Source organism: Micropterus dolomieu, linkage group LG11 (genome assembly GCF_021292245.1).
Source record: "Micropterus dolomieu isolate WLL.071019.BEF.003 ecotype Adirondacks linkage group LG11, ASM2129224v1, whole genome shotgun sequence".
In the NCBI taxonomy this organism is placed as follows: Eukaryota; Metazoa; Chordata; class Actinopteri; order Centrarchiformes; family Centrarchidae; genus Micropterus; species Micropterus dolomieu.
The window spans coordinates 22,988,135-23,002,002 of NC_060160.1; the positions used below are offsets into that span (position 1 = coordinate 22,988,135).

Consider the following 13,868-nt stretch of genomic DNA (forward strand, 5'->3'; position numbering starts at 1 on the left):
CAAACCCACACCAGCTGCTGCTGTGGCTCTTAGCTGTTTATCACTTCAATCTGGTGTGTGTGTGTGTGTGTGTGTGCTTGGGAGAGAGATTGAAAGCTAAAAACTGCCAATATAGTGCAAACTGTATGACCCAGTGTTGAACAACACTGGGTCCCAAAAGAGAAATCTGGTGCCTCCCTGGGACCCACATTTTCAAAAATACACACTACAGTTACAAACTATAGATATAGCAAAACAAACTATGTATATAAAATGTATTAATTTTATTTTTAAAGTTAACAGAAACAACAACGGTCTATTCTCGTTTCTGTGTCTGTCCCCTTTCTCTACTCTCATTTTCTTATCCCCTCCCATCATCACCAATCTCGCCAAACTCTGGGCTTTGTTTTTGGAAGTGCCATTCTGAGGTCATGCCCAACTTGTTTTTCCAGTATGCTGGAGCTGGAAAGCCAGATTCACACATGTTGTGCCAAATTAACACATCTTGAAGGATTCTTCTTTGCAAAGAAAAAAATACCCAGAATGTTTTGTCTGTTGATACCTGTCCAATTAATTCGTTCTTAAAATCCTCATTACTGAGCACTTCCCTACATATTACACATTGAACTCGTCCTTGTACTTTAGTTTAGACATCTTAGGATCGACAGTGACAGATCACAGACTACAGACATAAAAATTCTGTATGAATGTGGACAAAAGATCAGTTAGGGAGAAAAGAGAGAGAAAAACTCACACAGCATCTGAGCTGAACCATAGCTGAAGAGACAAGTATGGTAAAAAAGAACACTCATTCACATATTGTATGAATTTTACTCATGAATTTACTTTAATAAAAATGGGCCTGCAACCCATTTTGGGTCCCAACCCTAAATTTGGGAAACATGAATTTAGAGGAATGGAAGCAACGTCTTATTTTAAAGACAATTACTGTATGTGTATGTTTATATGCAATGAATTGACTATTGCCACACATAAATCAGATGACTGGCGCCCACAGCAATAAGGACCTGTGCTTAACCAGAGATGTTTTATAGAGGCGACATGCCACTCAATCACATCCTCAATACAGCTTTATGGGGAAAACCCGTAACGGCAAAGATGGCGGTTATCCCATCTGCGTTGTAGAAGTATAACCGGTCGGGAAAAATGCGTGTTAAACCTTATTTTGGGGCAAAGTCGTCAACATTTTTCATCGATTTTTATCAGACCAGTGGTTCTTAACCTGTATACTGATAAAATATTTTCAACTTCAAAAAGGGGTCGGACTGCTAGAAAGGTTAAGTATCAGACTAAACTGCCGATTTTTATGTCCTGTTGACCAGCAAAAGTGCAGTTCTGGCTCTCTCCCCATTCATTCAGATCGGAGCAGGGTCTTGTTAGTCCGAAATAGCTGCCTGGAGGTGTTGCCAAGATGGCTGCCGAGTGGCATGACTTGCCTATAAGGACTTTGGCTCAACCCACATTTCTCAACACAGGTCTGACCTGCAGTAAGCAATAAACGGGTAGACCCATCTTGGTTAAGCCATTTGCCCAAGACACACACTAATTGTTGATCTTGCCATGTGTCTACCATAGTTGAGTCATTAGTGGATGTGGAGGTGGTGTTGAGGCATTGTGATGGGTCATCTATACAGTTTAAATGCAAAAGGACAACTAAATGTGAGCTCGAGGCAACATTTTGATTCGCCAATCACAATGGCGTGATGAGAGCTGGTTGAAGATGGCGCAGCATAACAACAAAGTCACATGGAGCGCTTCAGTCGAAAGTTCTGGTTTGAAAATACATTGTACTTTGTGTTGGTGTTAATAGACCAAATAAAAACAGAAATATGATATATAAACATAAAACTGATTATATATTTTTTTTAAGTGTGCAAGATGGGATGTGGCAGGCCAACTCCTTTGGACTCAAACGGTTTGCTTTGTCGCCAGAAGACATCTGATTTTACACCAGGTAAGAAGTTCTTCTCTTAACTGATGCTTTAGTAATTATGTTCTCTATGTCTTCCTGAACCTGCTTGATCAAAATAGTTAGGGTCACCAGAGCAAAGAAAACCTATGCCATTAGCACAACAACTGAAAGCCCTTTAACCAGACCAACTGTAAGAACTCCATCCCACCACCACACGCACATACACACACACTATACAGACACCTAAGCATGAAAAAGGATGGTTTGGAACTAACACTCACTAAACACATCTCCCCCCACAAACTGCTGCCGATAAATGAGCTCTTCCTCTTCCTGTCCACTGGCTATACCCAGAGAGAGTTGGGTCAGAGATTTAACATCCACCGAGCAACAGTCAGCCGATTCATCACGACCTGGGCCAACTTCTTCTATAGCTTACTGGGCTTGGTATGTATATGGATGTCTCCCACAGCTGTGAAGGCCAGTCATCCTTTGATGGCTGCTACTCATCCCTGCTCCTTAAGAGCAAAGTTTTCTCCACTCACAAGCCCTTACAAGTCCCACTGCACCTTTAAGGCTATGGTGGGCATGTCCCCTCATGGAGCCCTGACATCTGTGTCAGGACTCTTTGAGTGACAAGGTATTTTGTCAGTCAGGGATTACATCACTCTTAACACTTGACATGGCCATCATGGCTGACAAGGGATTATTGGTGGATGGCCTTGTACCTTGTGCCTTCCTCTCCAAGGGGGCCCAAATACCAGAGGTAGATGTGAAGACGCAGTCCATTGCTTGTCAAGAGGATGATCAGAAGAGTTAAAGAGAATAAACTCTTTGACACGCTTTCATTCACTTCATGCACTTTACATTTGTTTTACTTCCAGCAGTGGTCGGCAAAAGGCAGCCCGCAGACCAAATAAATAAAATAGATTAAAGGGCCTATATATAGATTTTCAATCAAATCTAATTAATAGATCAATTTTTTGTTCCTTTTTGTCAGTGGGCTCTAACCTTACTTAGAAATGAAGCACACGCCTCTTTTCCCTGTTGCTTGCATCAGCCATTCTTATGTGTGGACACCCGGTCAGGGTGTGCACTCCCGAGCCTCTCCGACAACAGCAACCTCAACGCAGCTAACGACTTGCCACTAACACCATAAAACAACCTGTTTCAGCAACGCAGACTCCAACACAAACTCCAAGTAAGGATACAAAACAACAATAAAGGTTTATGTGCTGAAGCCCATCAGACCACAAGAGATTCAGTTGATGTCGGTGAAAATAGTGAACATCAGAAAGGCTGGAGAAACAGGAGAGACATCATTTGTCTTGACTGTGTGTTTTTGTGAGAACTTTTTTCAAAAACCCTAACATCACAGGCATGGTCAGGTAATAATTTAGTTACAGTTGTTGTTTATAGTTGTAGTACACTTGAGTACAATGGTAATAAATAGCTGGTCTTTTTCTTGGAGTGCTAAAAAAACTTTTAGTGTGTTTTACTTGGTGGGAAGGCAGTGTCATGAACATGTGCCATTAAAAGTTAAAGATGCATAACTTTTAACATATATTAGAAAATAATCTCAATGATACAAATTACTATTAAAAATAAAAATGACATCTCATTCCTGAAGCATTGAACATTTATGCAAGGAGACACAGAAAAAAAACCTGTCTACTATCTCTTTAATCAAATCCAAAACTTCACTGTCTCTGCATATTCTTTTAATGAGCACGCCTTTCTCAGCTGAGACTACAAAATCACACAAATTAATTCCCAATATTAGTATCTGCCCCTGTAGAAGCCAGAATGTGTTTGTTTTAGCTGCAGTTTGACTGACTTCATTTGGAGATAGGGGTTGTCAACAGCTTTTAACATTCAGGCACTTCATCTCAATCAACCAAAACTGACATTGCTCTGAAAGGTCAAAGATTAACCTGTCTGGAGGGTGAATCACAAATCCACAGGGTTAGTGGTTGACCCTTTTCATTTTGGTGATTTGTGCACTACGTCCCAGGGGGCCTCCAGACTCCTATGGTATAGCTTTTGTGGTGCAGCACAGACAAGTGGATGGTTGAAGATGGTTATTCTGAAGAGGCACAGATGGACATTGTAGGGCAGCATGGAAGGACAGGGAAGGACTTCCGACTTGAACCTTCCATCCAAGGGCAGAGTCAGCCAGGAAATTTTCACAGCTACTGCCAATGCTGCAGATCATCAGCGCCTCAGCTGTAGAGAAATATTTATACACCTGTCTCTCAGGGATGTACAAGATAATGATTAGCAATATACCGCAGTATCAAACAACCATAATTATCATACCAAGAATTTTCCCTGTAATTTCATGCACACAATACTTGTTTGTATAATTGATGGGCCATAGTAAATTTAATCAAAAGGGGAGGAAAAGGAAAATCATCGGTTGATATTGTTATATCCCTACTCACCCGAAGGATGGAAAGAAACCTCCAAATCCCCACTGAGGCCTTTGTAGAGTATGCTTCTGTGTGGACCATAAAACTTGTGTTGAAAGTGACATATCCACACAGGTATTTTAATTCAAACATGCAACATATTGTAATAAATCTACAAAATTCAGCTTTTACCTTAACACCCTCTGCACTTTGGTTTGTAGACAGCACAGCCATCTTATCCATGGTCATGGCTTTATTCCATATCAAGTTATGCAGGATACAGTTAGATGTTTTTTTTTCCCTTTTCAAATTTTTTATTAATAGAAAATACAGAACAAAACTCTACAAAAACTCTGCAGGCTTATCCATTCACACTCACACCCTAAAAATATACATGAATACAAAATTTTAACATTTTTAACAATTGTTACCCTACATCTACAGTTAGATATAGTTTGAAAATATAGCCAACAGGTCTGTAATTATAGATCAAACTTAACTTACCTTGGCCTGTGCCACTGCTGCTCCACTTCAGTACAAGCGAAGCACAGGAGGGACCACTTGCACCTTCAGCTGAGAGTAATGAGCTGACTGGAACAGCAAAGCAACACAGTGGTTGCATAATGCTACTCCAGTAACACATGTGCAGCTGTGAGGAATCTTTTCAGTACTACCTGCATAAGTAAAATGTCATAGTAAATACTTATCTTAGCTTGGTCACTGTTTAACCATTCTTTTATGACACAATCTTGTTTAAAAAATCTTGTGTGTTGTATAATATGCCAACTGCATTAGATTAAGATCCCTAATTGGTTTTTTTAAATATATTTTAAACATGATGGCCTCATACCTTTAACACAAGATTATGTCTTAAATGAATGACTGAAGGGGACCGACTAGATAAACTTACCTGCCTGCTGTAACTGTTTTAATTAGATTTGAGAGTTACATTAACCGTGAATGACCTTAGCTGAATCCCCAGGAACATCAGGAACACCGGGTTGTAACAAAGTAACAAGCTTAAAACATGAACAAGGACTCATGCAACTGAATGGGGACCCGCACGGTAAACTCAACTGTAAACTTGCCTGTCAATTTTAGCCACTTTTATTTTATGCACCAGTGACCTTAACTAAATCCCAGGAACATTAAGAACCTGGTTAGTGATAAAACAATTATCAATGAAAAATGATTAAATGATTAAATGAACACATCACTAATAACTTGATATGTAGAGTTTGGATCCCTCCTGCTTGTTGGAGCTAGGGACCAGGCATCAATACGACAGGCGTCGCTCATGCTTATTTTAGGCAGATCATGGAGACATAAATCCTGAAATTTTGATGATGCGTATGAAGTCGGGAAGTAAACCATAGCATGAAATGCCGACTTCTAGGCAAAAGCGGACGTTTGTCACAACACTTGTACACAGAACCTATAGTAAATGTATAAAGATAAGGACACAAACCATAGATTGGTTAGACTTCAGGGTGTGGCTTCCCCTACACCAACCTTATATGGAAAGCCAAGTAGGGAGGACACCATTTCATTCCATGTCTGAAGAGATTGCTTCATCTGCAGGAAAGACTGTGTAAGACAATACAGCCTTACCTCAACCATCATTGGCAAGAACACCAGATGTTAGCATGCAGCATGTATTGCACAGTGACAATTGGAGGTGACTCAGCTGTGATAAATGCACTGAATGCAGACCAGGATGGGACATGTGGTTCTTTCCCCTTGATGATCCAGGCCACATTTTTAGTAGTGCCATCGTAGATCTACTTTGAAAAAAAACTACCCTAATATACTTAACTGAATAGACATTGACAATACACATATGTTCAGCTGACCTCTTCATCTCCATCATAATTGTTCAAGGCAGAAAGGGACTTATGTGGAATCCTCTCAAGACGATGGACATACTGTATGTTGTGACCTCATTTGTATATAAACTGTTGCTATCGCATGAGTGGTCTGCTTGCCATCAGGGTCTCCACAGCATCAATCATACCATGGTCTGAGATTCCACTGATGCCAGTGGGTATGTACATGCCTTCATTCCTTGTATGAACGTTGTATGTAGCGATATTTAAGAGCATTTAACTCATTGATGAGTGCCTTGCTTCCAAATTCATGTATCATAATGCATGTTACATCTTCTCTTCATTAAAAACATAACAATGTGATTGGGAGGAATGCACATCACTATGGCTTATCTTGCAAGCACTGTCCATTTTGACTGAGTCACATACAGCATATGCTGAGAAACCTCAACAAAACTTCAAAAGCATTTGGAGAAGCTGAAAGGCCTAAGTCACTGGTTTGACAACAAATCTTGAAGAATCTTGTAGCCACATGTTACACACTCATTTTGAAGAATGAAAAAGGGTATCAGTACACCACTCTGGAAGACGGCCGATGTGCACAGCTGTAGGGTCGACATATTTACTGACTTAGGTTTAGGGACTGTCTTCTGTTACGGTCAAGGTTAGGGTAAGTTGCCTTGGGGGACTGTCAACGCCTCAAACACAAACATCTCTAGCTTGCTAGCCCCTGGGGCATCATATACAGACGCGCCTGGATGCATCTCATACACACGAACCTGGTGGCGTCTCCTATACACGCAAAATTGACGTTTTGCGTGAAATAAATACGCTTGTCAAGCGTGTATATATAATACCTGGCATGAGAACAGGCTGCAGAAGCGGTATGGGGCCCAAATAGATTTTTTTGTCATCGGGCCCAAAACTTCTGCCTCTGTGCATTGCCTCTCAACTGCCCCCAAATAAAGATTTGTTTAGGCAGCATGCATTAAGAGCCATGTACCAAACTGCTGTTTGCTGCCACAGACATCACAAAGTCCTGTGGGGAAAGGCTGGAGGTTGACAGAAGAAATCATGAAACCAGTGATGTATGAAAGGCAGCAACACAACAAGTGCGAGATCTAACACATTTCTACTGCAAGGACAAACGATGCAGTCAACAGAAGTAATGTCATGACTGGATCGCCATGCATTGAATTCCGTGCTTGTGACTTTATAGAGTGCCCCAACAGAATTGTGGATGATGGCATAGTTCCACCCTAGAACTTAAATTGTTGGGATATATATATTTGTATATAATTGATTACTGTATTCATCTTTTTTTATTTCATTTCTGGTTCTTTATGACCTTTGATGCAGCCAGTTCAAAGATTATTGTTATTTTAAAAAATATATCGTCAGGTATTCACGTTGACTGTTTTATTCTAACATTTTTATTTTATTAAACTAACACTAAGAGTGTATATAAACAGCAGGGGTGTCAAACTGATAAGTGAAAGGGCCAGTGCAGTAAATCAATTCCGGATCTCACTAAGCACACACTTTAGCACATTCCTTCACATTGTGTCTATTTATAAATTTCATCACGACTATACCACAGTCTGCTTCACCGTAATTGTTGTGCATATAATGAAGATCTTAAATTATCATGAATCTTTTTACATATGTTATTGTCATGTTGTACAGGGATGATGACCAGCCTGGATCATCTACAACCCCAACAAGCACATGGAGGGCTACACAGAGAGGCCGTGGGAGGAAATAAAACAAAGTCAAGATTTCCACAAACATAATCAGGACAGCCACACCACCGCTCTGGACCCTTGAAATCAGAAAATGATCCTGATACTGCCCCACAGATCAGTACGTTAACTTAAAGGCACTCTTCTTCCAAATTCTTTGGTCTCCTCATAGACACAGCATTGGTGTCACTGCTAAGTCTCCAAGACTATTGGAAACAGAACCAAATCTTCTCTGTGCCCTTTCCAGCCACTGTCATGACGAGACACACATTCATGGCGTTATTATGGAATATCCACCTCAGGGAACCAGAGGAGGATGTCAAAAATGGCAAGAAGAAGGGAACGCCACACTATGACAAGATGTTCACAATTAAGCCTCTTATTGATGACATTTGCAATGCCTGCCAGGCTCATTAGCGCCCAGTATATGAAGGACAAACTAACAAAATGGGGGCTCAAACTTTTCATGTTGGCTGAGTCAAGCAATGGATACACAATCAACTTCAACGTGTACACATGGGCAAATCACACACAGCCAGTGAGCATGGACTGTAATATGATGCTGTCATGGACCTCAATCAGCCGTCATCTCTCTGGTCTGGATACCATATTTATATAGACAATGTCTACAGCAGTCACATCACGCAGGGCCCCCTGGTTTTGTGAAGTGGATGGACATGCGGGAAGTGTTAGTGTGCTCCACTATCCATCCAGTTCTGGTGAGGTGGTCCAGAGGAGAGTGAAGGATGGAGTTGGAAACTGGGCAGTGAGGGGCATCCCTGCCCCAAGAACATAGGTGGGGTTGACCTTTAGGACCAACTCATCCAGTATTACTCCTCCAAAACTGCTCACTGGTATCATAGCCTGTTCCTGCACTTTGTGGACACCAAATGCCCACATCCTACATGTGAGATCACAAGAACTTCCTGGCTGAATTGGTATGGCTACAAAAGCCAGGAAGAAAGCCACTCAAGGCCACAGGACCTGCCAACGCTGCCAACAAGTTTACGAAAAAAGGAACCATACAACGGAAATGCAAGGCCTGTGACAACAACAACAAACCGACTATGGCCACCCCTGTTTTTTATTGTAAATAGTTGTATATCGTTAGATTTTTTTTAAACGCTTGATTGAGCATGTTTGTGGTTTTGATGGTAAAAAAAATCCTTTTTTTTCAATATGTTGATATAGTATGTCAAAGAGAAAAAAAAATCCAGGTCAGGGGATGTTTTGCTGAAAAAAAAAAAGAAACAAAGATGCCAAGCATTGACATGGTAAACATGTTTTAATGTGGTATTTATAGGCAGAATCAAAAGTATTCCAAAACAGCCAAAATAGCCCAAGTTGTCAGATAAGCAAACAGCTAAATGTCCTCTATACTGTTCTCAAGTCAGAACTTGGTGTTGCCTGTGTCTGACAAGTTTTCTATCTTTTCAAAAACAGGAGTCTGACAAGTATGTTTACCTTCGGCCAGCTGTGGGGGGTGAGAAAGTATGCAAGAATTAAACTTGTCTTTCAAGCTTGCTTCATAAGCAAAGTTAACTACGAAAAGCAAACACGAAAGTGAAAAACTGATGAGAGACTGTTTGAAAGTGTGCCACTATCCTCTTTTGACTGATTGACATGCCTCAATCCTCTCTATGGCTTTTTGCCCCACCTTTGAGTGTGGCCATTTCAACAGCTCTAAAAAGGTTTGCCTTTAGAAGTGGTTGGACGACATATCGTGTGAACAAATTCATTTTACGCATACCCTTGCCGTTAATGTGAAAGGAACATGATATTTAGTTTCAAAAGGTTGACGAAAACCCAGCAGAAGTGACTTTTGGTTACAGTCATAGGTTACAGGAGTCCTTCACCATGTCTTCAACCTGAGCCTGAATCTCCAAAGGGTCCCTGTGCTGTGGAAGACACCTGTCCTTGTTCCTGTGCCAAAGACGCCACGTCCCAGTTACTCCTGGTTCTGGATCAGCTGCGGCCTATGGTCAGACCACTCCTGGACCCACTCCAGTTTGCCTACCAGCCCCGACTGGGACGTCATCATCTTCCTTCTCAACAGCATTTACGCCCAACTGGACAAGCCGGCGAGCACTGTGAGGGTCATGTTTTTAACTTTTCCAGTGCTTTCAACACCATCCGGCCAGCCCTGCTGGGTTCTGACAGTGATGCAGGTGGATGCCCCCCTCATGTCCTGGATTGTTGACTACCTGACTGGCAGACCACAGTACCTTATGTGCGCCTGCAACACTGTGTGTCAGACAACGTGGTCAGCAACACCAGGGCCCCGCAGGGGACGGTCCTCTCTCCCTTCCTCTTTACCATCTACACCACAGACTTCAACTACCACACAGAGTCCTGCCATCTTTTCTGATGACTCTGCTGTGGTTGCATGTATCAGCTGTGGTGGGGGACAGCTCAACGTGACAAAGACTATGAGCTGGTTGTGGATCTAAGGAGAGCAAAGACACCAATGACCCCTGTTTCCATCCAGGACGTCAGGGCAAAAACTCCTATTTCACTGCAACCGGAGTTTAAAAATCTTCACCCTGGCAGGAGTTTTCAAAAATGTTCCGTTTTAATGACCTGATACTGTGTTGCCGTGTGGACGAACACCCAAACCACAAAAAGTTACGGTTTTAAAAATACCCATGTCCGTGTAGACAGGGCCTAAAATTTTGTGTCTTGACATTACAGATCCATTTATTCTTAGATTTCATATTGATTATTGAAATTACATGCAAATAATGTATGAGCAGTCAGACTGCTATTGCCATTCTAATCGTTATAAATTTCCAGTAGTTTGTGTGTTAAGAGATATGAACGTTAGTTAAGTGTGGTTTGAGACTGCATATTCGCAAACAGCAATGCATAGTAAAACAAACCTGCTATTACATTAACACATATTGGAAAGGACCATGAGGTGGTAACACCTTTTCTCTCATGCAGTTGCTATGGTAACAGCTTTCTCTCCAACTATGTTTCAATCCCTCCTGCCCACTCTGTGTTACTGGCCACATTTCCACTGACCTAACAAAAACATGCATGTCCAGTCAGTGGTTAGAAGCTTGCATATGAACTGCAGTTTCTGTGACAAATGATACTCCAGTTTCTGCAGAAATGTAGTAAAACACTTTTGAAGCAACTGAGAAAGGTGTCATCTAGAAGTGATCTATGATTAAGTTTAGACCCTGTTGTATGCTGCATAAAATCAAAACGGTTACAGCCGGTCTATTTTCATATACCTTGAAAATGTGCCAGCAAGCAAAATTAGAGGAGCCTTTAAACAAAAATGTGCTAATATCAAACACTGTCACATTGTGATGCAAATGAAGCATACTGCTGATTTAAGTGCCATCACATGCTGACAAAAATCTTTTTTTATAGTTTTGGCATGTGGTCAGTCTTGGTTGTATTAAGGTTTTCAGGTTTGACATTTGACAGGTTTAACATTTGTCCATATATTGTGAATAGCTGTGGTTCAGTTCGGTAAGTATCAAATTATCTTTTTAATCTTTTTTTAATAATATGTAAAAGATAACTTGAGTAGCATTTTAACTTAAACAACACAAAAGTACTCTTTTTACACAAATGTGGATGTGACTGGAATTATTTAAGCTACAGATTATCTTCCTCAGGTAAATGTGAAGAAGTGAACATACACCTGCATTCATGTCTGTATTCATCTGCTGATTAGATAACCTGCCACACATACCAGGACAATACTCCTATCAAGTGTGATCACAATATATTACATTAATATTATACTCTATTAAGAAAACCCATGAGTAAAATGACAGTATTTAGTTATAATGTATAATGTAAATAATAACGACCACGGGTTTGGGGCCTCTCTTGTTCTCTGTATCTTGCTGTGTTTTGTCCCTTTAATAAATCAAAAATTCCAAAGAATTGTGCGGTATGAGTTATTGTAATTAGTAGCACCTTGGCTAGATAATGTAATATAAAATGCCAATTGCTTCAGTGATTATTCATCCTGTTCTGTTTTTGCATCTAAAGGCTGCAGCAGGGAAAAGGAGTTGGGCTCCGGTTTATTTTTCCCTCGTTCTCGTGATTGGCGCATCTGGGTGATGTAAGTTTAATATGCGTTAGTTTGATGTTTCCATTCACATAACGTTAGTCTACAACAGCGGCGCAATGCGGACACACAGACATGGTCCTCATCTTACACACAACTGTCTCTCTGTTGCTGTTGTATCATTCACTGTAACCTGCAGTGGGTCTTCCAGCTCCGCTGTTCCATTAGCGCTCGCCACAGTGTGACTGGCTTGCACGCCGATCAGCTTGTTGTGCTAACCTCAGCACTACTGCCCTCAGCCTCGTCCGCCAACTTGTTCGTATCTCTGGCTATCTGACTTTCAGACACTTGTCCATTCTGAGAGACGTTCTTTTCTTTTCTAACAACTGACTGATTCGCTCTGGATGCCAGAGCTCTTGCACCGCAAACACTTTACAGTCCAGAGCATAAAGCTGAACACCAACATAAACAGTAACGTTACCTGTACTGCCGTATAACTTCACAGTCACACTAAACGTATAGTATAGTATATTATGAAGTATCACAGACAAAGTATTCATTTATGACGTTACGGCATTAATTAAATCCTACGAAAGGACAAGAAAAAATTTAAGACCTTGTTAAATGAAATTTAATACTTTGGTAATGAAATTTAAGTCTTTTAAGGCCTTATTTTTGGAATATGAAATTGAAGACTTTTTTAATACTTTTAAGATCCTGCGGGTACCCTGGTTTTAGTACATCTGCTTGCTAGCTGTTCCTGAACTATCAAAGTTATGTCATCTGAATTTGCAACCAAGTTAAAATAGTTTTCTGGTGTTGACCAATTTGTTAGCTTCTAGTGGGTCTCCACTATCAACACTGTCGTGGACAAGTAGAAGTCTTGACTTGTTGGTGGTGGTACGTGAAAAGTCAGGGAATAACCAATCAAGCCGAATAAAGCTGTACTGAAATAATTGGAGGACTCTGTGTTGTGTTTTTCAACTTGAGTCGGCTTGTTCCAAATACATATTTTTTGTTTCTTACAATTGATGTACAAATTAAAAAACAGCGCAGCTGTCAAACACAGAAGGCTACCTGGTTTGTTTTAATAAACAAAATATAATGCACAAATTCACCTCTTGATCATTCTCTGTCATCGTTCTATAAAGCTCCATGGGGCCACAAACCATGTAAAAACCACAGAAATATGTTGTCAATATTCAGTCGCCACTACTCTGGCAAAATCTCTCCATTTTCAACTATCTTTCCTGTGTATACAACCAGACCAGCCATTTATATGTATATATGTATAATTTCGATCATTATGTCTCTAAAGTGCTCATTCATAACGTCTCTATCCAAGAGTAAAATCTAAACATTAACATCACATTTATGGGGAATATCTTGAAGTAATAAGCTTGACACACTATATGAATAAACACACTCTTATTAAAATTTAGTAATCTGGATAAAGCCACCAAGGTCTTAAAAGAACTCCAGCACAGAGAAAGGAACAAAGAAATAAACACGTTATATAAACGTAGCAGATCGGCAGTTGCCGGATGCAGAATGGGCCATATCAGGCCCGGATTCTGTAGACAAAAGTAACCGCTGATAGCTTCTTTATGTTTGTAAACAAGCTATCAGCTTTTACCTTTTCTTTTATAGGGATTCAGTCAGAGCTGGCACAGCGCTAAAATGAAGTGTGGAGATCTGACTATGCAAGATTAGATTATTAGTAACATTAAGTGTAAAATAATAAACCAAAGTATATTAGTATGCTATTCCTTAAATCTCATATAGACAGCCTAAATCCCTCCCGTCTGCCCTATGGGACTTTATTTGGGAAATATGTTCGGAAGTCAACAGGGTGAGACGAAATTTTTTTTTCACAAAACAGTACATTAACATTTAATCTTGCACAATATAGCCTACGTCACCAACATATTAACACTGTTATGG

The 13,868-nt window shown here is 40.4% G+C and overlaps 1 long non-coding RNA gene across 1 annotated transcript; it reads right to left on the reverse strand.

The window, feature by feature from the left end:
- Window positions 1–3,571: 3,571 nt before the first annotated feature.
- On the reverse strand, window positions 3,572–4,577 carry LOC123979543. Its single transcript, XR_006827244.1, has 3 exons — window positions 4,516–4,577; window positions 4,357–4,412; window positions 3,572–4,138 (listed from the first exon to the last, which is right to left on the reverse strand). It is a non-coding gene; the product is annotated as an uncharacterized LOC123979543 (long non-coding RNA).
- Window positions 4,578–13,868: the final 9,291 nt, after the last annotated feature.